This window comes from Sinohyriopsis cumingii, chromosome 8, assembly GCF_028554795.1.
Source record: "Sinohyriopsis cumingii isolate HCF-2022 chromosome 8, ASM2855479v2, whole genome shotgun sequence".
In the NCBI taxonomy this organism is placed as follows: domain Eukaryota; kingdom Metazoa; phylum Mollusca; class Bivalvia; order Unionida; family Unionidae; genus Sinohyriopsis; species Sinohyriopsis cumingii.
In genome coordinates this window covers 66,103,014-66,130,309 of record NC_142968.1, presented here as the reverse complement: position 1 = coordinate 66,130,309, position 27,296 = coordinate 66,103,014, and the positions used below count along the sequence as shown (strand labels likewise).

Genomic DNA, 27,296 nt, shown 5'->3' with positions numbered 1-27,296 from the left:
ATTAGTTTACCATGATGCAGTAAACTGAGAGATAACAGATGTATTAGTTATGTTTTTTTACATTATTATGGCGACACCATCAAGCAAGCGTAGAGGAGTAGAGATACCAGCCGGCATCACCCAAAATCCACCAATTAAAATATCTGAGAAAATTATATCTCACTTATCCTTAGACATTGGCAATAAAAAAAGCCAAAGACAAATGGTTGCCCATACCTGCCGACTCAGGAGACCTAACCCGTGCTCATCACACCAAATAGCAGCAAGTCAAAGATGCCGTATTCACGTTGTTCTCTGACATGTCGGTGTATGTTATAATAAAGTGAAATAAAAATAAAGACAATAGATGTATTCATGAATTTATTTCAACCTTTATTGAATATACAGAACATGCACAACTAACAAACACATGCATCACATGTTGACAGACAGAAATTACACAACAAAAATAAATTCAGGCCGCTGTCACAGAACATTGAATTGTTGGTTCCTTACGTAAGTGTGGTATAAGTTTAGAATGAGTCTCTATGTCTAAGTGGAAAGAGATACATCGGTATAACTGATGAAAATAGCTTATGCACTACTTATGCTGTTGGGACTTAAACTTTATTCCCAGATATATGAAGTTTATGTCGACGCTTCTGTTGTTTCAGACTTTTACAATGATACAGGTTACGTAACGGAAACAAATCAAATGATTGTGTGCAATACATAGCTTGTTATCGTGGTCGTTTTCATTCACAAATATCCAAAATATGATTTTATTATGTTTTATCAGGGCAACTGTTTCCTCCGTGAAGAAGGCTGAGTCCTCGAAAGCATATTAGGAAAACAAATCCAGAGTGTCCCACTTATTTATAATGACTTCGCGTGAACTGGCTAACCTAAGAATTAAAGTGATTCCATTTCATTAAGATGTAAGAAAACCAGTACAATGGAAACGACTCTTCTTTTTTTAATTTTCGTTCATATGTTTCACATTCTCACAATTTAATAATAATAATAATAATTATAATAATAATAATAATAATAATATTATTATTATTATTATTATTATTATTATTATTATTATTATTATTATTATATGCTTTATTCATTGATTTAGGTCACCGACCCATGTGACAAAATACAAGCAAATATAATGTGCGCTATCGTATAAAGAAGTTAAATATGGTGTTCATCATGAGTATACATACATAATTTCCTATAATCGATGCATAATATTATTAACATGTTTCTACCGCTAGGTATATTATTCATCAATCATTTGAGTTATCAAAGATCGTCTGAGACGAAAAGCTGAATTGATATAGTAAGAAAGATTTCTTATAATTAATATAATAATATGACTCATGAGGGATACCAATTTTTTCTACAGACTGATATTGTCACGGAATTCAATTCTTTTATTTATTGAATACATATACTCGGGTTTCGTTTTATGTGTACAACGATACCCGAGGGTGATTTATGTATATTGCATTGTATTTCAAAATAGTGAGTTCAGTTCATCCCATGCCGCACGTGCGAAGTGCTCTCGATGGGATGAACCGTATGCCTACAATGTACAGACTATGTCTGTTTATAAATACCTCACCGTACGTACATTTCTTTACAATACGGATATGTCTTGTCAGCCAGCAGTCTGATCTTCAGCTATAGAGGTATGTAAGTTTATTAATTTCTAGTCTATAAGTTATAACTACTGTATTACCAATTTTATTTTTGTATGTTTGCTATGTAGCTTTGGTGTACGACTTCGCAAGGGATTTATATTAGTAATGTTAAGCTACATTTTTTAAGAACTGTTTAGTATAATAGGATTCTAATCGAGTAGGATTATGTTTATATTTGAACCTGTCATTTTGTAATTATTGTGCTGATAATGTAATCTATATAACTTACCGTGTATAATGTCATTACGTTATTATGCCCGTGTCATGTATAGTACACGGTATTGGATATATTTTCAGCTGTCTAATGTCTAATGTTCGGAGTGTCCGGAGTGTGTAGAGCTGTGTAAAGCTGTCTTGAGTGTCTAGAGCGTCCAGAGTGACCAGAGTGACCCGAGCGTTCAAAGTTATCAGATATCGGGGCCGATGCGGTACAAGCTGTAAAGCCAACCACAGGAATTAACTGTAGCAGATGTGAAGCTGAACTGTAGCAGCCGTGGAGCTGAAACAAAGTGTACTGATGATGGAGTGTATCTTCTTACATGTAATTTGTTAGCCGTGGGCTAATTTTGGGGTTCGTAAAACCCAGTGTATCTTTCGGGACTGCAAAGATAAGTTGTATATCTGTCCCTTTTTTATCACCTTAATTTCACTACCTGAGTGAATTCAATTTTACATGAGTAAAATTCGATACTGGTTACTACCTGAGTAAACTATATCCATCGTTTCATTGTCAAATCGTTGTGAACCATTCACCCCTTGTCTTTGTATCTGCTAAATTAATTTATTTGTATTTTTCATAATTAAGTCTGTGCGTTATTATGTTAATTAAATCTAATATTTGGATTATATCTACACGCAAATATTCATAATTAATTGCTCATTCAAGTCACCCATTATTAGACATTGTATTTATATCATCGCCAAAAGTGTTCTGTTGTGAATCCGCAAAATCCCACCCGGTTATCTTGTTACAGATATAGATAACAAATTTCATTCAAGTATTTCTTTATTTAATGGTCATAAGCTGAACGAACACAAAATGGAATTCATCTTCTACCAAATTTATTTTATTTTTCCTCCATAATTCGCAAATAGAAGATCTCAAATGGGCAATGATTTAATATTGAATTTATTAAACGAGTTGAATATTGTCAAGCTGTCATAAATTTAATATTAAATCATTACTCGTTTTAGATTATTGTTATCACAGTTTTTATTTCATTGGAAATTATTTAGATGGAAAGAAGAACGAATAATTTTGTTCATTCTGATGGACGTTGCACCTTTCATTTGTTGTTTGTAAAAATTAGTCCCAATCAAAGTTGAACTAGTATTAGCTTGACATTTAAAAGTCGATTATACTTTTCTTACAAACTATAAATCAAGGAACAAGCGTTCTTCCGAGTAAACAGAACATTTTACAAAGACAAAATCATTTTCGACACAGAATGTCCAATGCGCGTGATGTCGCATTGTTTGATGCAATGCCCGTTAGATTACCTTACCAGGCGTTTTCAATTTTCTTTATAGGGCATCTGTTTTAAGTCTTGAAAATTCTAAATCATGTAGTATTAATTAGTACAATATTGCGTATTACTGTGGGGCAAATCAAACATTTTAATTTTGATTTGTATTATAGATAATAAAAAATGATGTAAAAAGAAAAAAAAAATTCTGTCTGTCTTGCCAATGTAGCACTGTTTGTTCATATGCACCAAAGCGACGTTCATAGGGACGATTTTCTAATCGAAAGATGAAAGTTTTTTTATTGCCATGCGATGATAGAGGATATTTTATGTTCCTTTGTTAGTTCATTATATGGTACAAAGAGTGATATTTAAAGGAGTATATTTGAAAGCATAACGTGAAGGATGTGACCAATTTATACATACAAGGCCCATTTAAGAACTACACAAATTTCAAAGTGACTATACTAAATAAGTTTCATGAGAAAACGCAGATACGGCAAAATTTCATAGTCTGAAACCACCTGATTATTTCCTTTTACTTTAAGGCTATTTACTGTTTGGTAGACTTGCAATATTTAACATAAGGTCTGGAACCCTAACAATGTATTAGGAACATCTTCCAAGAATTAGCAGAGTAATTTCCAATTATTTATTTTGTTGCAATGATGCCTTCACTGCCCTCACATGAATAATTCTCATTGAGGTTCTTTTATTCAGATGTAACTAACACTTTGACATTCTTCATTTTTCATATATAGAAAGGCTCCTTTGTAAATCCAACTCGATTAATCAAAACAAACTTAACATAGAATCTTCTTTGATGGCGGATGTATAAGTTCACAGGGTTGTAGGTAGTCGCTCAACATAAAATGTAAAAGACACGTATAACGATCGGTTGTTACTCTTACACCTTGCTTACTTCATTTATAGTAGAAAAAAGTCTGGGGAGCAGGAGGAGGAGGAAATAAAGGAGTTAAAGTGGATAATAATTTTCCAAGCTTATAAATGGAGACTTGATGCCCAAATTGCTCAAAGTATACTTCAATTATTACATATAAAAGGATATGTATATTAAAATGTATTACTACAGATATTGGACATTATAAGATAAATTGTTACAACTTCTTGGTTACATGTTTTTGATTTCTTGAGTATATTATGGCTTGCATGCAATTTTTATTATTTTATTCTGCAATTATCTTTTAATGTGCGTTACTAATAGGAATATATATATATATATATATATATATATATATATATATATATATATATATATATATATATATATATATATATATATATATATATATATATATGCTCTATTAGAAAATGTTACTGCATATATCCAATATGTACATAGAGTGTTACGTGTATCAAATTGTAATATCTCAAAATTCAACTATTATGTTAAGCTAGAATTGAATTCAATCACTGTGGACGCAAGTAGCAGCAGTTTAAACAAAAGATGTAAACAGCAGAAACCATTTAGTGCAAAGGAAATTTCTCATGTGTGAGAGAGCGAGCGATGCAATATGTCTTAATATTTTGCCAATATAATTTTTTACTCACACAATAATGAAATGTAAACGGAGTTAGTTTAATGACCTTAGAATGCGATTGTCAGGAATGGCAGGTAATCAGTGTTAAGTATCACTCATCATTGCTTTCATGCAATGAAAGTTGGGATTGAGTTGTGACGATGATATGGCTTATTTTTGCGGCACTATCTACGAAACATCTGAATATAGAAGAAATATTCCGACGCTTTTTATGAGCAAAATCGTAAATCATATTTTTTCTCATACTTTTCAGCAGTGTGGTTCTGCTTAACTTTGTCAAAACATCATTTTTTAGTACCATTTAGAACGACCTAAGCTAGAATCATAATCTAATTTAGATAGAGTATTTACAGTTAGATAAAATGAAGAATAATTTGGCATGGTCAAATGTGGCTTGACAATTATATTAAAAATGTCAAGTACATATACCTATTCTGTCACATTACAGTTCAATGCCATTTTCCAGATGTACACTGACAAATGTACGGGTACTGTATTTCTCCGTTTAACGAGAGCTACGTTTTCTGATTTTCATATCTGCATATACCATAGACGTATAATACCCAGCATATGCATTCCAGTTTATTCCTTTTCCAAACGTAGTAGACCCATAGATACCATTCAAATTTGCAGCATGGCAAACGTTGTACCACCAACCCCCTTTATACAATTCAGCACAATTCAAACTAGAACTGTCATTGTCTCGATCCTTTGTTGTAAATTTAGATCCGGAATGGTGTGAGAAGGAATCACCCGCAGTTCCACTGTATCCTTCTAAGGTGAGGAAATAACCGCTATTCTCGTTTCCAACTTTGAAAGAATTGTATCTGGCGTAGCTTTTGTTTCTGCTCGAAACAGCCAGTTCAATAAACAATTCGTAGCTGTCCTGTGCTGTAAGAGCAAAAATGTTTTCATTTCCCAGCCAGAAGTTTTCATTCAAGTCACCAAAACCCCGTTTATAATCTGACCAATCGCGATAGAAATCCACATCCCCGTTTACTCTTCTCTGAATTACCGTCCATCCACCACCGGCTGTATCCATGTCACAACGGACATAGATTCCCTCGGGAAGTCCCTCTGGAAAAATAACATACACGCCTGTCTTGAAGTACTCTTGTTGGTACAGTTCTTGACAATCCCTCGGTCTTCCAAGTAAATTCCTGAGCCATCCGTCACAATTGGGATAATAATATGGACACGCAGGTCCAGGACCGTACTCACGTGCATCATTATATTGACACGTGCATTGACATGTGTTTGGATTAGTACTGTATGGATTTTCTTGTCTCAACTCAATCTGACCACCCTTATTTTGGGCCCTGTTGGAGGTTTGTGGAAGGTCGGTCAGTTCAGCAAATAACTCATCTGTTTTCCGACTTTGTCTCTTCAACAGTAGACACCGCCGCACATAGCGAAGCTACGAGGATCAGAAAGACTGCGTTGCCGCCCATTGGTACGCTGAAGGCAATCGTTTGGTTTGCAGTCACGTTGCGTTACTCTTACTGTGCTCAAGTGATCATGTGTAAATGGTTTTCAATTCGACTTCAATTATTGTTTCCCATGATTTAATCTGGAACGCCTACAATTCAAGCCGTTGATAAGTTACATACACGTGAAAGCACCTCTTAGATTTGTGCCACCTATATGTGATTTCTTGCATTGTTAGATCTACTTGTGACATATAGAGTTCTTAACTCTTTAGGTCTATGATCAAAGTAATACGTTTGTGATTTGAAGTCTTTTTAATAGCGCCTACGAGTTTAGATGCATCAATTGCAAGTGCCTCAGTTAAAGAGTGAGTGCTTTAATTGTTACATCATGCAACTCATTCGTGTATTCGTGTCCACTTTTGTTAAGTTTAATTTCATTATAATCATAATCATATAGAATCTTTTCTTGTTCAAGAGAGAACATTTATGATACTAGGGTAGATTTAATTCATCAAGGGTCATAGTCTAAAAATACTTGACTTCTTTCCCATCACTTGACACAATTAACTGGAGCAAAAGGGTTACTTTGAAATTTCTATGATGGAAAAATCAAGTGAAAGTTAGCGTGTTTATTGATTCATTTTACTACATTAGAAAGGGTTTTGCTTTATAGATCGAGCGATTATAGCTAGGTGGATTCACAATGATAAGGTGATTGTTGAATATACACATTTTCCATTCCATATGTATATGCTTTGGCAATCTGACTAAAATCAGATCTCCACAGTTCGGACAGAGACCGATAAAAGTTCATGATTTGATAGCATTTCGAATTCCCAGTACACTTATATTTAGTAGCTTTCAGATAAAGCATTACGAATTCGTGTTAGGGATAGTTACCGTTAGTAATAATTTGTTCCGAATGGCGTGCGTCATTTTCAAAACTTTGAAAATTGTTATTTCATTAGCGAACTACAAGGTCAACAGCATATGACCTCTCCTTTGGATCATTAAGATTTCCACGTAGGAGTGTGAAGATCTGATTTTAGTCAGATCGAATCTTCAAAAAAATGTTTTGTCAACCGGAAATTTGTCTGAGCTTTGGAAAGAAGTCAAAGATCTCAGATGAATTTCACTCATTTAGAAATGTTCTCCTTACTGAAGTAATACTGTATAAATAGTTATAATACATTTTAATAGTTTAGGAGCAAGAACGCATACTTTACGTGAATAATTGATAATTGGAAACAACCACGTTATTACCCGTACCAAGCAGAACAGTCTCCTTGGCTAAGGATATCAACGCCCATGTGTTGCACTGCGAAGCATGATGGTGTCAGTCACTTCTCAAGACGTCAGTTACCTGCGCTTGTTTTTGATTTTGCCTATTTCTTAACACACTTATTATGTTTAGTCAGCATTCGGATAAATGACTTCCTTGAATAGGTATTCCGCCATTTGATAATTACATCAAGGAAGCTTTGGGAACGCATATAACGTGGAGCAAACTTCAAGAGATTTAAATGATTTGTTTTCAATCTAGACGAAATTTCTGCAATATTTTGCTTTAGTTTTGTTCATGCAGCAGTTTAGTCTACACTTTTTAAAAATTTCCTGGAACTGTCAGTGTTACATTCATTGGGAATGTCCACTGATTTGTTATCGGGGCTTTCTTCTGTAAAATTTTAATAAATGTAACAGTTTACTCCATGGTTTAGAATTCGTTAGGTTTTTCTGACATTTCAAAAAGGTACTTAATACTTAGTAAACACAGATAAGTCGCTCTTGTGTAGTGCGTAAATTGATTCATTCGTGGGTTTTAAGGTTGAATAGTACTATTAAATCCAGGTCAACGTCACAAGACTTGAATGGAGGACATTGTTTTATTCAGAAACATAGGATGACTTGATTTTTGATTAGCTAGTGTAACCCATTTGACCCTGTTTACGGTTTTGATTATGAATGTGAGACACTAACTATTGTGAATTTGTAATCAATATGATAGAATTATTACGTAGAATTATGCATTCTTAGTAGTAATTACCATTCTTAATTCGTATAATAGCTTTACGGAAATACTGTGAATCCAAGTAAAGACTATTTTGAGTAATAGCTCTCACTGAAATGCAGTAAATTCATTTAAAGATATTTTAGTATTCTATCATAGTGATTCTTCTTTACTTTGATTACTTGATTCTTTTGGAATTTAGGATTTCATTTGCTATACTGAAAATTATTTAATTTTGACTTTGTGTTATAGGGAAGTACATAACATAGTCAATTTTGCCAAACTTTTTGATTTTAGCTCTTTTTGTTACTGTTTTACGACAATAGTCGTAACAGTATGCATGTATTAACGTATAATGTAAGGTTCAAAGGTATGTCAACACAATCGCGTTTATATAATAGGAAATAAAAGTAAAGTTCTAAAATATAAAGATAAAAAGAAGCATTTGTCAAGTAAACGTAAAAGTTAAGCACTAAAAGTTCAAAGTAAAATTACAAAAACTCAAATGATAAAGATAAATACCAAATCTTTAAATGTAGGATAACTTGTGCTATACAACCGCAGTATTTGAAAAGACTAACATTTGGTCTGGTTCTACATAATCAAAAAGCTTCTTTATATGCCCACATAAGTGGTAAGTTGATAAACTCGACAAGCATGTTGTGCTCTCAAAGGACACTGGCAAGGTATGCATTCTGGGCAAAGTTCAACCTTCAGAAGTTATGCATGGGTCATGTGTGTCCCATAGGAAAGCCTCATAATGCAACTTTATATCTGCTCTTTTGTTCTGTATCAGGGGCCTCCAGTGTTTGATGATCCAAAACTTGTTTGTGGACTTTTCATTCTGCGTATTTTACTAGCGTTATAGAACATGCCGATTTATAAAATATTTTAAGTCAGTACACGGATTCTCCTCATTGGAAAATGTTAAATATAGGACAGCTTTTGGCTCCTTTTTCTCCTTTTTTATTACATTTAATATTACTGTGACTAGGCAGCCAACATCGTACAGTAACGATTGCAGATTTTATTAGCAAGTCGTTTTTTGTAAAGTTTGGAATATAAATGGGTTGTCAAGCTTAAGGGTTTCTGTGTGGAAAGGGAATCAGTAAAGATGAGGATTATTTCTATTGTTCACGTTTTGATATTCAAATTATGTGATTATGGGACGATAAATATCCACAGCAATATTATGTTATATTGAAAAAGTTAGACAAAGTTGGTAAAGTCGCATGGGCTACGAAGATTAAAGATTTGCCATAATATTATTGCTTTGAATAATACAAGATATTGGGGTTCAAAATGTATTGTTTCGGAGTTCACACAAAGGATTAGAGATAATTTATTCCAATGTTGGTCAGAACATAATTACTAATTCTTTAATGAATGTTATTACTAAAGTACGTATAAATCCCTACTACCATCTGATAAATACCATTCATGCAATATACCTTTTCATTTAAGAACATGTTTAGTACAGCTAAGGTGTTCCAGCAATAAACCAATAAACTAATGTTCGAAACATGAAGAAGGAAGTGAAGAAGAACCTCATAATATTAGAAAAGTATATCTCATAAATGTATATTATACACACTAAGCGTTGAAAAAGCTGTCTCGCTTATGGCTAGCAGTGATGTAGTGATGCTGTTTAATTTATCACACTACTTGTACAGATCATTGGCTAGGAGAGAGGCTATTTAATCTCCATCCGATTAAAATCATATGAAAATAGTACTGTTCGGAAATAATTGTAGAAGTAAATCTAGCATTTATATTTCACCTGTATTAAGGAAAATGCTGCGTTCCAGTTGTGTACATCATAAATAGAAAACTGTATTATGCGCCGGAGGCCTATATTAAAAAAAGAAAATAAAGCGATTTAAGTTTTATTAAAAAGTTTAATGTTGGTGCGGTACGAATATAGGTTCGACGTTCGAGTTTATACGATAGGAGGCTCTGATTTTTCAATGAATTTACTTTCAAATATAATACGATGGGTTGAGGCTAATGTCATAGATAAAATATTATTTTGGAGTGTCGCTAACCAAGGTATTAACTTGGAATAAGATATATTTTGCAGTGTTATTAAGACTGATTCTTGACTCAAGATGAGGATGAATTTGCATGCCAAAATGTTGGAATGAAATGTAATCTTTGAGCGTGCAAGATTTCATCTCTGGGTCTTAGGATAACATCATACGCGTGATTAGATCGGTTAGGGGATGCACTGCTACTGAAGAACTAATTTCGATTGTCTGAGATAAAGCAAATGGTTCAGTTTTTCTCAGCATAGATGATGTCGAAAATATTATATATAAACATCTAAAAGTGTGACTGCCTATGGATTTTCTGTATTAAACACATTCAAATATATCTGAAAACTTAACTCAAATAGAATCTCTTATGGTATTGCTCATCAACAATAACACAAAAGTAAAACATCTTTAACTATGGTATTATAGGGACATTATCTTTGGGCCATTGTTCTTGATTTTGTTATGCGCATGCAACTGATATATATTTTATTTATTCTCATTAATAGATAAAGTAGGAACACTTACAGGTAGTTTCATTGCGAACTTGTTCTCAATAGATGTAATATAAAACAATACATTTCGTTATCAATCATCCTTGGCCTGACGGACTTTTTCTTGACCAATAGAAAATCATTACATTCCTCCAAAAGACTCCTATAATACATATTACAAACAAAAATATTGATGGTACAAAGTACAAATACAAGGCAAATAAACGTTTGGGATTTCTTTTCAGGTTTGTAGTTTCAGGAATCAGTCTTCAAAAGATGTATTTGCTAGGCATTTAGTTTCAGGGATCAGTTTGCATTTGCAAGTTTCAAGATTTAACATTCTCATCCGTGGATCGATTTTTTTTTCACAATTTGTACGAGCATCCAGACTGTAGATTACAGGTACTGTACGTTTAATATCCGGTACAGGGATATATTCGTACGTTACCATTCATACTCATGAAGTGAGATGAATTCGGTGTTTGCAGTGATAGTTGGTATATAAGACAAAGTATGGAAACCATATCCACACTAGAGGTATTGCCTTTAGTTCAAAAATATAGGTGGAATGAGAATAAAGGGCTAACATTACCAAGTGCAGTATTTCATATCATAATTATGACTAGTGAAAGTCATTAATTGTAGGTCGGAGGGATTCGATTTCAAGAGAATAGCAGAATAGTAAAGTGTTATAGAACAGTGTGCTACTTGAGGGCATGACGTGGAATACAATCTTATAAACGGTCTGCGGATTCTGTGGTATAAGGGAAAATGAACATTAGTTAGCCATCTTCGGGAAATGGAACATGATTGTGTCTTCTTGACCTCTAACGCGGCTTTTGTGTTAAAAATAATCTGCGGATTATAAGGACAATAGAAAATTAACATTAGAACACCATTTGTATGGGCTGCTAGGAAAGAAGGAGAATCCCATCTTGAAAATGTTCATAGTGTTATTCTTTGTATATCCTTTACTGTAATTCAAAATGAGGAGGTTTAGAATTTTCGGTATTCTAAATTTAAAATTCTCTCTAAAAATTGCTTTGTATATTACAGGCAGTATGTTTAGCAAAATAACTTTCACTGTCAGTATTGCTAACATTAGGTTTTGTTTTTTATATTCACTTTGGGTGATAAAGACTATATTGAATAAGGGCAATTTTCTGCCCCCCCCCCCCATTTTTATGGGGAAAAGATTTCTTGTAAATAACACAACTCTGTGTCTCATTGTATTATTCGATGTATAAATCACTCTTTTCTGCATTACATATGCATATTAACTTCTTTGTTATACCTAAACACGAAACACGACCCTTGAACATAGGCTGGTGTGCGAAATTTAAGGGAAAATGCTACATTTGAGCAACTTGAAACTAGAAATAAGACATATGCGCAGGCTTGCTCAAACATGGTATTTACACTGATTGATTATTTTTTGTGAAAATGTTTCGGTCCTTAAGTGAGCACGTTTGAGCTAATCACTGTAAACTAAAACATTCTTGAATTTTGCCGTCTGTGTACCATTGTCGTTGTTTTCCCTGTTGCACGGTAGCTGCCTACGTATCACTACGCGTGAGCAATTAGACCTGCATTTCTAGAGTGCACTGTATTTTTTCCTTCATTATTATATTAACAAATTCCGCGAATAATAGCTATTAAGATACTTTAAAACAATGTTATCCATTCATTTCTTCTTTCTTCATTCTTTCTAAATTACCTTGTGAACACGATTTTTCGAAGAGACGCTGAAGGGGCATTTAGAACTATATCTAAACAAAGACTACGTGAAGAAAACATTAAGTGAAATGGTATTTTTACGTTGCCAAGTTTTTGCAAAAGCATGCTGTAAATAATAGGATAAGTACACACACATACACACACACACACACACACACACACACACATATATATATATATATATATATATATATAATTTATTTTATACATGAATAACAGGGCTTTTTCTTCATTTCCATCACGATACCCATTGCTACGTTTAATTCACTCACTATACAGTGTAATTCCGTACATGTAATCTTTGAATGAATCTGTCAATTTCCAGATAGAAACAACGGTTACAACCAGCGTATTTTTTCAATAAATTTGGTTAACTGTGTCTTTATTCATATAGTAAAAATTATAATTCTTTACAACCAAAGCGTTAACTGGGCAAACAACAAAGGGTCGTCTGAAGTTCTACAAACCTGCTTGGAAGAAATTTGTCATTTGCGTGTTATACAAACTATACAACGCAGCTTCAGTAACTCAATTGGTATAGCATTATTGTGCCAAATTGTCGCACCAAGTTTGAGTACTTGAAACTCATTTTTCTTCTTTCTTTTTTAGAATTAATATCCATAATATCAAACAGATGTCAAGCTAGAGTTTGAAATAAAATTAGTAACTGCTCAGTTTTCAAAATCATTTTATTTTTATGTCGTGCAAGGTAACATTTTTACCAATATGTTATTCATCTAAAATGGAACTGTACAATGGTGGCCAATCATGTCTGCATCAGAAAATAATAGTATTAGAACCAGTGTTGTAAAGTGACTATTCTTCCAAACTAGCTGGTAAAATGTTCATACAAGTTTATTTATATTCAATTTTTTCATGCTACATTTTTATCACGTTTTCTGGTGCACTCGTCCACATGAATAAAAATCGGTTTTAGACTGACATAACAACTTTAAACTTGCTTACTACATCAATGATATTTCTAACAATTACTGAAATTAGAACCATTTCCAAACAGTGGGAACCATGTCCACAGTCGCGATGGAAGCCAAATAACTGAATTTATGTATGATTGTTTAATTGAAAATATTATTTGCATTACTTCTAAAAACCAGCAATTATATTAAGCCTCAATTATTTGCAAATCATTTTATTTTTATGTTCCTAAAGTGTAACATTTGTGTGGGTATGGTATTCATCTAAAACGAAAATAGAGGAGAGTGGCCAAATATCATTGCATCAGAAAATGATTGTGGTGGAACCAGTGTTGTGAAGCGATTATTATTCCATAGTTATATAGTCTAGGTTTTTAAACATGTTTGTGCTAAATTTTGTAAGACTTAACGTTTTATCATATTTTCCTAATCACACCTCCAAATCAAGAAAAACTGGTTTTGGACTGACATAAATCTGTACTTGCCTACTAAATCAATGATTTTTCTAGCAATTACTGCAATTAGAAATTACACATTTTGTTCCAAACAGTGGGAAACATGTCCCAAGTTCAGGATGGAAGCTAAAGTAACTGAATTGATTTGTGGTTTGTTAATTGAACATGATAATGGTATTATTCCTACCCCTTAACCAGCAAATATAAAAATAAACAAAACAAGTTTAATCAATCTATTTATCTAAATACTGGATATTTATTAAATACTTAAATAATATTAAACATCATTCAATAATATTAAACAATATTTTATTGAGGAACAGTTTTTGTATTTTATGATTAATTACCTTTTTGTCAACGTATTTTAGAAACAGTTTTCAATTGACATAAAAGTTTGATATTCTATTTTTGTCTACGATGGACCATTTTAGAATAGTTTTAGAAACTAAACTTTATTTAAGAGCTTATGCATATCAGGAATTTGAAACTGAGAGAATAGCTCATGAGAAGTAAATGGAAAAGATGACTACTTTTCATGTCTTGTTTGATAGTGTTGGACACCCTGTAACCATGGCAACGGACACATGAACACAAAACTGATGTCAGAAATAAATGTTAACCACCTCATGTGTACAGTATACATAATATAAGGACATTTGGAGAGGGGTCAGAAAACAGCCCATATTCAATATAGTCCTTTTCTAACTTAACAGTAGGGCATGACTTTCTTTCGGTACACTGAATCACACACTTTCGTAATAGTAGGAGGTTTCTTCAAAGGACCAATACTTCCGTGATCTAGAAATAATTGTCGAAAGTTTCCACAACAACGTCGTGAACTGTTCACATCGGATCGACAATAATTCAACATGTCTCAATGAGAATCAAAAGGGTTTTGGATCCAGGCGTAGATTGCTACTCGTTGTTGTTTGTGCATACCGTAAGGGTCGCAGTCATGAACTTCTTGCAAATGCAGGAGTACGACTTGCTCATTGGTCTGAGTATTTAAAAAATGTATGATAAGGCCTTCGGACATTTCTATCATTCCAAACGTTGTAGACATTTTAGCCAAAGGTGTGGCTGAATAACTCATGGAATCTTTACATTGCACTTGTCCCACTTTCATGAAAATGATTTAGACTCCGTTGTTGACGACTGATGGCAACTACGCTCATTTTTCCGAATAATCTTTCAAAGAAATTATCCGTAGTATCCCAAAAAATTGTCAGTCATAAAAGTAGCGTATCAAATGACATTTCCGGTAGCGATGGACCTCATCTTGTCTCCAAGTGTCGTCAGTGGAATGTAAAATCCACTCGGCAAAATCATAAAGGTGCGAGAGCCACGAAATCACGTCCTCTTGGAATCACGCTACAGATCCGGCACGGCTGAAATAAAGGTTCTTGAATGCACTTGTCGCATGCAGGATGAGACACCCAAACGTTTTGATTAATAATAATAATAATAATAATGAGGACTTTGTATAGCGCCTAATCTTTAGAAGCTCTAGGCGCTTTACAGCATTAGACAACACCTATAACATACAATACATCTATAATGACATGATTACAAAAAACGAACACCATGAAATTAGAAAACAAAAACGTGCTGAAAATATTTTAGGTAGGAAACATTATTAGATCTTTAAGTTTGTTCTTGCAGTCGAAATAAGTGAGTTTTAATTACACTCTTGAATGAAACTTTTAATCTCCTGAGAACAATACAAGTCAGTGAAGAAAAAATCCACACGATGGTCCCGTTTATTTTTCTTGTTCTGGTCGTCATTAAACACTTCAGTAGTTCATTATCATATCTCTGAATGTAACATTTTTGATCTAGCTCGACAACTTGATCACCATACGTCATTTTTGTCTAGTTGATACCCGAGAACACGCTAGCCATCATACCGCCTCAAACATATCGATCTCTCAGCCAAAAGGTTCGCGCCGAATACCTTTACAGTGCGACACACACATCAAGTGGATACAATCTGCTAGAAAGGAAGTGAAGAAACGAAGAGTAGATCCACTTTCATGCATAGTAAAACTAGTTTCAGGCACCCTTCCATATCCACGTAAAGTCTTGTTTTTTTCCATATCGCCGCATGTACTCCTGGTAATGGATCACGATGCCTTTATATACAAGGGGTAATCCAGTTTAAACATCATGCCTATGAACGACGGTTAAAGACCTGAAATGCTGACATAACCCGTTGATCAGTAACGCATTCGTCAATTCGAAGGTTTGATCAAGTGCAAAGTGGTACCTCCAGCTCAGTTGGACTATCTTGTCTTACCACATTCTTGCCATGGGAAATTGATGTTTCTTTAACGCCGCTCATGTGCTAAAACATATAATCAAGACCAACTTTGTTAACACAAGTAGGAAATAATGACTCTGGATGAGTGTCGAATTGTTTGGTGAAAATATACGAAAACGTTGGCAGTATCCGACCACAGAACAACGCCTAAACGACGATGAATTCAATAACTTTTTAAAAATGAAAAAATATCTAGTAGCAATCCTATAATCTGCAGAAGACAAAAACATTTTCAAGGAACCGTACTGATCTTTATGAGGTATCACCTTTCAGCACGAAGACGATCGTTTGCTAATGTCATTTCAAATTGTTTGTTGGAAAACCTGGCGCATCATACTATATTATCGCCGACAGAATACTTGTCAGATCCAAGTAGTTACTTTCATCTGGTTGCCGACAAAGGAAAACTCATAAAAGATGTGGAGGTTGTACTTTCGGACGAGTTTGGAAATGTAATCATTATTGGAGCGTACGTCACGTCACAGTTAATGCCTGCTTAAAATTGTATGATGCCTTGAAATCGAGTCCTCTACTTTCACACCTACAATTGCATGTACATTAAGCGGCCTGATAACCATCGACCAGACATCAAAGGAGACCATTCAGACACATGGACGTACGAGTACCCAGAAGACACTATCGTAAATTGTGCTAGCGGTGGCCCCAAACATTACGGATACCAATACCGAGACCGACATTGACAAATTGCATACCAAGTTCAAAGTCAAAGGGCTGATACTGTACTATTGTTCCAGTCAAATAGCGAACTTTTGACGTGATGAAAGAAGCTTTAGTGTAAGAGCAAGATCAAGAATTTTTCGTGAAAACATTAGATCCACGCAAAATTGTGTTCGCAAAACCACTAAAGTGTACGATTGTGTACCAGGTTATTGTGAGCCATTATCAGGAGTACAGACACAGCGATATGGAAAGGAACAATTTATGTGGAGATGGGAGGGTGACTGAAACGGATTTTACTATGCACGAAATAAGATACACTCTTCATTTCTTCACTGCCATTCTTAGCATATTGTATCCATCAGATTGTGTGAGGCTTCCCGAGAGCAACACTTTATCGTGTGAAACGCTTAGCTCCACTATAAATAGGGCAAATGTACAAGACAAACACTTCATTGTCAATACAACCACCGACATGAAAAGATGATGAATAATTCAAAACAACAATTGAGCGAGAGACTCTCTAAAAACTCCATGCACTCGCAAACCACTTTGGATACCACTAACTCGTGGAGATGTAGAAATTAAAGAAACATTCTTGTTGCGTGTGTTGTAGCATGGCTATTGCGACTTTAAAAGTCGACTCAAGTTGTTCAAAACATGGCCTACAGACCTGGACAGAATGCATAGTACCAAAGCGTTCGCCATAGCCAGATTTGTCTCCTCTGGACTATCTTACAAAAATCCATCAATTCCAAAGAGCTTGTACAGAATCGCGTTAAATGCTCAGAACAATTACATCCTTTACGACACAAATTTGTAAATCAGTAGTACCCGAATGCTATATGAGCGTGATTACTTTGAAAGTGTCCCGGAAGATGAAGACTTTCAGAATTGCAAAAAAGATACATATACAAGAGGTGTCTTCTCAAGACAAAACATCTTCGAGACGTATATTCTGTGTTAGTGACTGAAATAATCATGTTCCACACTGCAACAGTAGATACAATGAGTAAAAAGTATAATATTTTCCTAAAAAAAGAAAGACATTATTGTGTCACTATTATAAAAGCTATCCATGTCTGGGGGTTTGTCTTCGGTGCTGGAAAGAAGTTGACTGTTTCCATCTACGATTGGACGACTTGGAGTGTGTGCCGTAGTGAATACATTTCTCGGATTTCGATTATTAGTAACTTCATCGTGGACTTTTTAAAAACAGCACTTGGAGAACAACGTGACCTCCAAAACTCTATATGTGAAGGAAAGATAAACTGTGTTAAAAATGTTGAGAATATTGATAAATACGAGATGTGTATCTCTGTGTGAAGAAAACAGCTTCATGCTTGCCAAGAAATGTGTATTGCTAGTAAGTTACACCAACAAATTATATATGACTGGAAAGATGAAGTGACTGGAAAAGTCTTGGCTTCAATTTTCGGATACAAACCGTGGCTGACTATGCCAAACACCTTGTGTATCACTAATCAAAGAAAGGAATTAAATCAGAACAAGTAGAAGACGTAAAAATTAAATCAGAAATAATTTTATAAATAGGTGAAGAAGAACCTGAAACAGAAAAAAAATGTTACAATGGTAAAAGAGTAGTCGCAGTAGCATTGTACAAATAGAAAAGAATAAGGTAGAAATGAAGTTTCCTGAGAAATTCGAGGCAGTGAATTTCATAGATAATAGACTATAACCGGAGCGTGTACATATATTTCATGGAAGACAAATAAAGCAAGAATATTACGCACTTATTTGTTTATATGCAGTTGTGGTCATTGTAATTTGTGCCACATTTATGTACGGCGTCATTTATGCCTAGTGTGTTGCGCGTTTTAATTATAAAAAATATAAATACATTTTTTGTGCTTGCACATTTTGCGAAAACATTAAACGTGTATCAGATGTATAAAATGTCTAATGTTGATGATGATATTTTCAGAGTTCGCAGCACCATAGTTATAGCTGCATCAACGTCCTCCTGTGTTCTTAAAGTGATTGACGGAAGCTGGATCGTCAAAGTTCGGAGGCCTTATTTCGTCGCCATCCCTTTAACATCTTGATTGCTGGACAGAATGGCTCAAACAAAGCGAACTTGTAAAACATTTGATCAAACACACATCAGATTTGTTTCATCGTCCACATAAATGTATATTATGGTATTACAGACAGCAGAATGCTGAATACACATTACTCCTAGAAAGTCAAGGAAGATCCATTTTGCCTACAGGTTGTATTACACACGATGATGATTGGATCGTCTCGGACTTTTATTCAAACACATTTGGTCTTCCTCGATGACATGTTAGGAGAAGACGAAGACAAACTGAAACGTAACAGTATTATTTACACTACTCAAAATGTATAAAACCACAATATGGTACATCCCACTACCAGTCTATCTGCACATTATGTGGCATTGTTTAAAGGTCCAATATATAAATTGCAGTGCAAGTTTTAGCCAGATAGTTCCACCGTAGCTGAATTTTGTGTATGAAGATACCACTTCAAAACCGCGTTCGTTTTTACCCATCGGTTTAAAACCTACCTCTCCAAATTATTTAAGATTTCTTACCAATTTGTTTGGCCATTAATGCCAAGAAGGAGGTCCTGTAATGTGCGCTTCACCTTTGGCGTCTATCTCAAGAATATTTTATATTAAAACATCATACTAAAACACTTAATTTCAGTAAAACAGTATTCAACTTGACACCCATTCAATCTAATCCTCATGCCAAACTGATTCGGGCACAGTATGACATCAGTAGCGTGTGCAAAACTCACACCTCCATGGACATTTTTAGATGCCGATCTAAAAGAAATGATACGATGGTCTACTTTATCAGCATGTCAATTACTACAAAGAATCATTCACATGCATCATCAAACGAAACGCTTTCTCGAAAAACATTATAATGAAAATGCCGTGGAATTTGTTAATTCTGCATATAATCTATGAATTATGCTGTTACAATGTGTGATAACAACAGACTGGGTGCTGCAAAAGACATTAAGAATAAACCCACCAAAACGCAGGAGGTGCACAGCAGGAACAGTTCGAAAGAATTAAATGAATGAAGATGCAAGTAGTTCTACATCGATGGAGTTTTGCAGACTAATTATTATAAAGTTAAGAGCAAAATTACTAGGTGCAACATATTTAAAGAGCTGTTTAAAGGAACAATGCATCAGTATCTGCTATATTCACTTTGCTAAGTATAATAATATTTGTTGCTTTTTCTGTAGCAAGTTGTGCAAAATTTATAGCAAATTTGATTCGCTTGTTGATAACATTACAAACGTTTCATTAAAGTGCATATTCGTTTGAGTTAGCTACCCTCCTCGTCAAGAAACACACACACACACATATATACACACAGACATACACATACACACATATACACACACACACATTCACATACACACATATACTCGCTTGAGTTAGCCGTCCTCACCCTCAAGATACCTACATATATACACATACACAGACATAGCATACACACATACGCATTCACACACAGACGCATACACAGATATACATATACAAACATATATACATACACACATAAAATATCGACAGCAGAGACTAGAATTATTGGTGGTTTAGTTAAACTGGTTGATTACGATTGCTGTAAAATTGCTTCCTTCCTGGCTAAAAGTGTCATTTTGCCTCTGTCAGTGGGAGGTTGGTTGTTTTGTTTAATCAATTAGAAGTGGAAACAAAGAAAAAGTCGGATTATAGATTTGTGTTTTTTGTTTAGTGTAAAGTGTATCAGCTTTTGCAAACATCCATATCAACATAAATGATTACCTACTGAATTGCTAATATTGTTCTATCTCTCATTTAAATTTTATTATTGTTGTACGTCATTTCTAAATAGCTAAGTTTCATTACAACGTCTAACCATCTATTTTTACTGTGTATATTCGCCAAATAAGTCTTAACCTTACTGTCATAAAATAATAAGTAGCACCATTAACGCATTGACCAAGTTTGTAACTGTGTTTAAGTAGCTTATGTGCTTCCAACATATTCAACTACTATACTGCTCATTTAAGACCCGATTCGGTGAGCACTTTGAAGTCTTGCAGGAAAAAAGTAGATCCAGCTAGTTGTTTAATTTTTACGTAATAAATTAATAATCTTGTTCAGCGATAGTTTAGTCATCAATACAGCCATGACATGTCAAGTATTGTTTGTCTTGCAATAAAATGATTTTGTTCTTCGCTGCTTCTATGAATTTATTGATAACATATGTAATGGCATACTATTTTTAGCTAGTTTTGAGCCGTTAAACGGTTCATTTTAACGTACCTATTTCATTAGCATATATTGTTTCCTGTGCATTTGTTTGGTTTTGAAATGTTTATCATCTGTACATATATCATCCTATTTCTGATGTACAGATCAGTCTTGTCAGTAAAATATACTCTCTATAAAGTATCCTTTCAAGGCATCAAATTTATAAAGAGATGGACCACCTAAACCGCATCCATAATATTAAACATATCATCGGTAAAGAAAAAGGGTATGTTTTAAATATATTGGTATGTATTTTCGAATTCAAACTACGTTATAGATAATAACGTTTTGGTTGTCCCAATGTATCAATTGTCAAGTTACCGACCTTACTGATTTATACTTTGACATGTTCTCCTCTTTCAATGCTTGAGCTGAAGATAGGTCTATCGATCTACAAGGAGATTTATCTTATCTATCAACAAGCTTTGTTAAAATTAAAACCATTTTACTGGTTTCATTTTTATTATCATTCTTTCAGATTGTAACCTTTCCTCAACAGACACATGTATGCCTGAGTAAGCTGAAAACTAATCCGTATTTTACATTCGCAGCGACTCCTTAACGTTTTGGTTGCAAAGCTCTTTTCCTTCATTACACTTTTAATTTCGTTTTAACGTTTCAGTCCAAGAGCATTTCCAGGGTATGTCTATAACCCTGAAACTGTTCTTGTATCCACTGGGGGATTTTTAGTATGTTTGAATCTCTATCATGTCTACCTGGCTCGATGATTGAATTCGTATTGAGATTGATGAAGAACATAAAAGGCAGCCAAGGCTGTCATGCAGGCAAGGGTTTGCTAATAAAAATGTTTATCTAGTGACTTCAAAATGTTATATACAACAGTATGTTCCATATAAACTCCATACACTATCATCACAACATCTAAACCAACATTGGATAGTGGTATCCATCATACAGAACTAGATGCTTGGTTTGGATTGTGCTATGTGAATCCCGTTTGGACATCAGAAGCATGTGTTCAGCAGTAGCAAAATCTCGACCATAGCACATACTTTGTCAGTGTCCACTGAGAGTGGAATACTCTCTTGTCAAGTGTATAGAATTCCATCCTGTGAGGCAGAAGTTCTTTTTATCTGAATTCTATTTCGGCATTATATTTTCAGGGACAATCAGTGTAAATGTTGGACTTTCTGAGCCTATAAGTTTTGTTACATGTTTAGGATCTTATAAACAGCAACCAGAAAAAAGTGAAGACAACAAGTTTTGTAAAATTTAACATATAATTTATTTCTCTAGAACACAAGGTAAAATGAAGAAAATAACTTATGGTTTTAAGAATCAAATCCAAAAGTAATCTAAGAATTAAAACTTAGAAGTCCTAGTAATGAAATGGTCTAATGGATTTGAGTTCTAGTCCCGACGAAAATCCACAAGAATTCTGTCTGAGCACTTAAATATTCCCAGGGAAAATAATAAATAAATCCATAAAATATAAGTTCAACTCAAACTGGTCACAACAAATCAAACACCTTAACGTCTAAATGTTTAAAAGCCCAACTAAAATTATTTCTCAAAATTTCACTATTGAATCTGGCTACTGCGTAAAACAGACGCCCGGATAAGGTTCAACCCACCGGTAAAACCAGAATTTCTAGATGTTTAAAGTCAGGTACTTCTAGTACATCCTCAATTTTTCTCTAAATTTCACATTAAAAATGAATTTTAACAAATAAAAAAGTTGTTTACTTATTATGAATCAATGTCAGGAACTAGGTCAGCGTTTGATCCAAAGTTCTAATATTAGCTTTTCGAAAAACTGAACTGAATTTCTGGAAAATATCAAATTCAATAAACAAAGTTATATTACAATAGCATGTAACAGAATAAAAAAAATATAAAACTAACAAACAAACAATTAAATTAAATCAAATATAAACTAAATCAAATATACATAACAGTTTATATAAATATGTCGATAAATAGATAGATAGATCATCTTATAATTTAAATGTTTTTCGTTATTTGCCTTTCAGCATCTTACCATTCAGTTTTATTGTACTTAATTATAGCCATCATTATTTTAACGTACATTTAAAATCTGAAACATATATATACATTATGTTCCATATATACTCCATACACTATCATCACAACATCTAAACCAACATTGGATAGTGGTATCCATCATACAGAACTAGATGCTTGGTTTGGATTGTGCTATGTGAATCCCGTTTGGACATCAGAAACATGTGTTCAGCAGTGGCAAAATCTCGACCATAGCACATACTTTGTCAGTGTCCACTGAGAGTGGAATACTCTCTTGTCAAGTGTATAGAATTCCATCCTGTGAGGCAGAAGTTCTTTTTATCTGAATTCAATTTCGGTATTATATTTTCATGGACCATCAGTGTAAATGTTGGACTTTCTGAGCCTATAAGTTTTGTTACATGTTTAGGATCTTATAAACAGAAACAAGAAAAACGTGTAGACAACAAGTTTTGTAAAATTTAACATATAATTTATTTCTCTAGAACACAAGGTAAAATGAAGAAAATAACTTATGGTTTTAAGAATCAAATCCAAAAGTAATCCATGAATAATCCAAGAATTAAAACTTAGAAGTCCCAGTAATAAAATGGTCTAATGGATTTGAGTTCTAGTCCCGACGAAAATAGAAAATGGAAGGTGATGAAAGACAATAATATTCCAGTATTTGAATTCCGAATAAAATTTCAATAAATGTCTTTGTCCAAGAATTTCGTCTGAGCACTTAAATACTCCCAGGGAAAAGAATAAATAATTACATAAAATATAAGTTCAACTCAAACTGGTCACAACAGAACAAACACCTTAACGTCTAAATGTTTAAAAGCCCAACTAAAATTATTTCTCAAAACATCACTATTAAATCCGGCTACTGCGTAAAACAGACGCTCGGATAAGGGTCAACCCTCCGGTAAAACCAGAATTTCTAGATGTTTAAAGTCAGATACTTCCAGTACAGTCTCAATTTGTCTCTAAGTTTCTCACTAAAAATGAATTTTAACAAATAAAAAAGTTGTTTACTTATTATGAATCAATGTCAGGAACTAGGTCAGCATTTGATCCAAAGTTCTAATATTAGGTTTTCGAAAAACTGAACTCAGTTTCTGGAAAATATCAAATTCAATAAACAAAGTTACATTACAATAGCATGTAACAGAACAAAAACATTTAAAACTAACAAACAATTAAATTAAATCAAATATAAACTAAATCAGATATACATAACAGTTTATATAAATATGTCGATAGATAGATAGATAGATCATCGTATAATTTAAATGTTTTTCGTTATTTACCTTTCAGCATCTTACCTTTCAGTTTTAATGTACTTAATGTTTTTCGAAATGTTTATCTTCCTATCAGTTTTTGACATTCATTATCTTTAAGTTTTGGAACTTAACTTTAAATTGGTATTATATATCCATCAGTGTGCTGACGTACCTTTAAAATCTGAAACATATATATATATATATATATATATATATATATATATATATATATATATATATATATATATATATATATATATATATATATATATATATACTTTACACTGACCAATGCAGACGTTTCACATAATAAAGCATGTTTGAAACATTTTTTCAAATATCTTTAAAAATTAATTTATTTCATTAGCATAGACACACAATGATTGTACTGTTTTCTGAATTCTCTCCTTAGGCTACATACACTGTAGGACTACATGTTTGTAAGAATCTTTATCATAATATTTTTTGTTTTGTTATTTTTATTATTCTTTGAAACTATTTTCTGTAGATTTTTTAGAACTTAACCTGTAACATGATTTTTAGATCTTAACATGCAACATCTTATCATGATTGTATTGACGTGCCGGTAAATAATATACATACATATATAGTCCTAAAACCCATACTCGTGTTTCGTTTTGTTCTGTTAAATTGTATTTTTGAACTTGGGGTCAGCTGTTATCTATATAGCCATATGTTGTCCCCAAGGATTCAACAACGTTCAAAAGAATGACAACGCAACTTGTGTATTATAGATGAGGCGATACGGATCGATTGCATCTGTGAAGGTATGTATGATTCCTTCAGTAAGCGGTTGAGGAAATAAAAGCTGTTATAACAATCTAACAAACTTTAAGCGGAAATAATGGAGATCGCACGGAGATTTCTTACAAGTATTCTTTTCGAAAAGCACTTCAGTTACTTGATCTGCATATCATTATCTCGATCTCTATTGAAAATTATGGCATGTCCTATACATCTACTGTGTCTTCATTGTCGACAGGATAACTATCCAACTTCTACATTCTACAGGTGTCGGAATAAAATAGCTATCCATAACATATATTTTGTTCAGACAGAAAAACTTAATTTTGGCAGTCCCCATCCCAGTCTGCAAGTGTTTCAGTCAGTTTTGAGTGAAGTAAAGCCGTGAGGACATGTCAAAATTTTACATTTTGATAGAAACAGACTTTATAAAAAAGTGCAGGGTCATTTTTCGAATACCAAACGTATCTATACAGATGTTAATAATTGCTTCAGTAATCCCTGGTACAGTTTAAGATAAGAGATTGGGTAATTATGATGAAGCGTTGCTGGCCTAGCATACGTGTTTCGTATATGAAGTAGAATTCTTCAGTAGGTATGACACTTACAGCGTATAAGGTTTAATGCCAGAAGCTCAAGTAAGACTATTAAAACGTTGATATCGTCAATTAACAGTAAATAATAGGAAAAAAGCTTTTGTTCTGCAAAGAATTTTAAAGTTGCTAGTGTTCTTGTCGGTATGTAAGAAATATAATCTGAATAAATGTATTTCGCTATCTAAGGATGTGTATATGTCCTAGAATAACGCTGAAATATTAATTATATGATTGTATTAACATGTTTGCCACAAATTCCAACATGTTCATTTGTTCATCTGTAATACGTCGTTTATAATACTCTTTAGCATAATATACACTGTGCTGTCCTAATTATGATACGTTACAATGATGTTAATAAGGTCACTATAAGACTTTGCCAGCTCGTAAAAGATCTTGTTGAACTAAATATGCATACCATTTCCGTCGGTTCTAAATCGGTCCTTTGTAAAGCTTCATGTTCTGTAACATTTTAAGACTTTCACAGTAACATCTTTTAAGATTGTTTAGGGAAAATTGCATTTTTAAACATATTCTTACGCGTCAAGAACGGCATTTTCCACTTTAAATCAATTAGAGTGTTACAAAATTGTTTATACAAAAGGACATGGACAACTAGAGGATTCATAATAATTACCACTAGTATTTTGACAGTGGAGCTGCGTCAAAATGTGAATGAAGATGGTTGGAAAGATGGATAGAAGGGTAGAGCAGCCCTTGCAGCGCAACATGGCAACTACCTACATTCAGTTACAGGACAAAGCGTCAATTTTAATGCAGAAATTACAGTAATGCGCATGTTTTTAATTACGCTCAGAAAATATATTGCATTGTCTTCTCAGATACTCTTTCCACACTGAAAGCATTGCAAAATCTTAAATTTGACTAGCCATCAATATCACAGATTGCATTGAACCATTATTTTCTCATGTAATCTCGAAAATGTATTCCGTTCTAGTAGGAAGTACATACCACTTTTCAATCATTTGGTCGTCAAATTATTTTCAAACTTTGTATATGTCATCTTGTTTCTCACAGAAAGAGAACTTTTGGTCATTTTGTTCAAATCTTCCAATTTGAAAACAAATGGTTCGCCGATTATAATTTACATGCTTTTAAATATTTTAAATATGTATTGGGGAAAATTAGGAAGTAACCATTTATACACATTCGTTTGCGTTTGCACATTCAAAACTAATTCTCTGGTTCACAATAGTGGCTATAGAAATATATCAGTTTCAGCGTAGCCAAAAAGATTACTTGCCTTGTTTAGATTTGTAAGGCGACAACCCATTTTTCCAGTATCATCTGAAGGTAAATTGTTTTATATTCTGGTGCTTAAGTTTCTGTTAAACCTTTCCACGACATATTTGTTGTTGTTCTTTTTGTTTTGTTTCCAGCTAACTCTTAAAAATGTGTTTCTTCTCAGAAACCTATAACGATTATGTTGTAAACCTAACATTATTCATCATACTGTATTTTGTTAGGTTTTCGATATTTGAAGCTCTTTAACTGCATCATGTACTTAATGTTTTTACGCGTGACACTCATTCCAAACGT

At 33.6% G+C, this 27,296-nt stretch overlaps 1 pseudogene; it reads right to left on the bottom strand.

The window, feature by feature from the left end:
- Positions 1-5,202: 5,202 nt before the first annotated feature.
- Positions 5,203-27,296, bottom strand: part of LOC149793719 (microfibril-associated glycoprotein 4 pseudogene) — a 40,164-nt pseudogene continuing 18,070 nt past the window's right edge.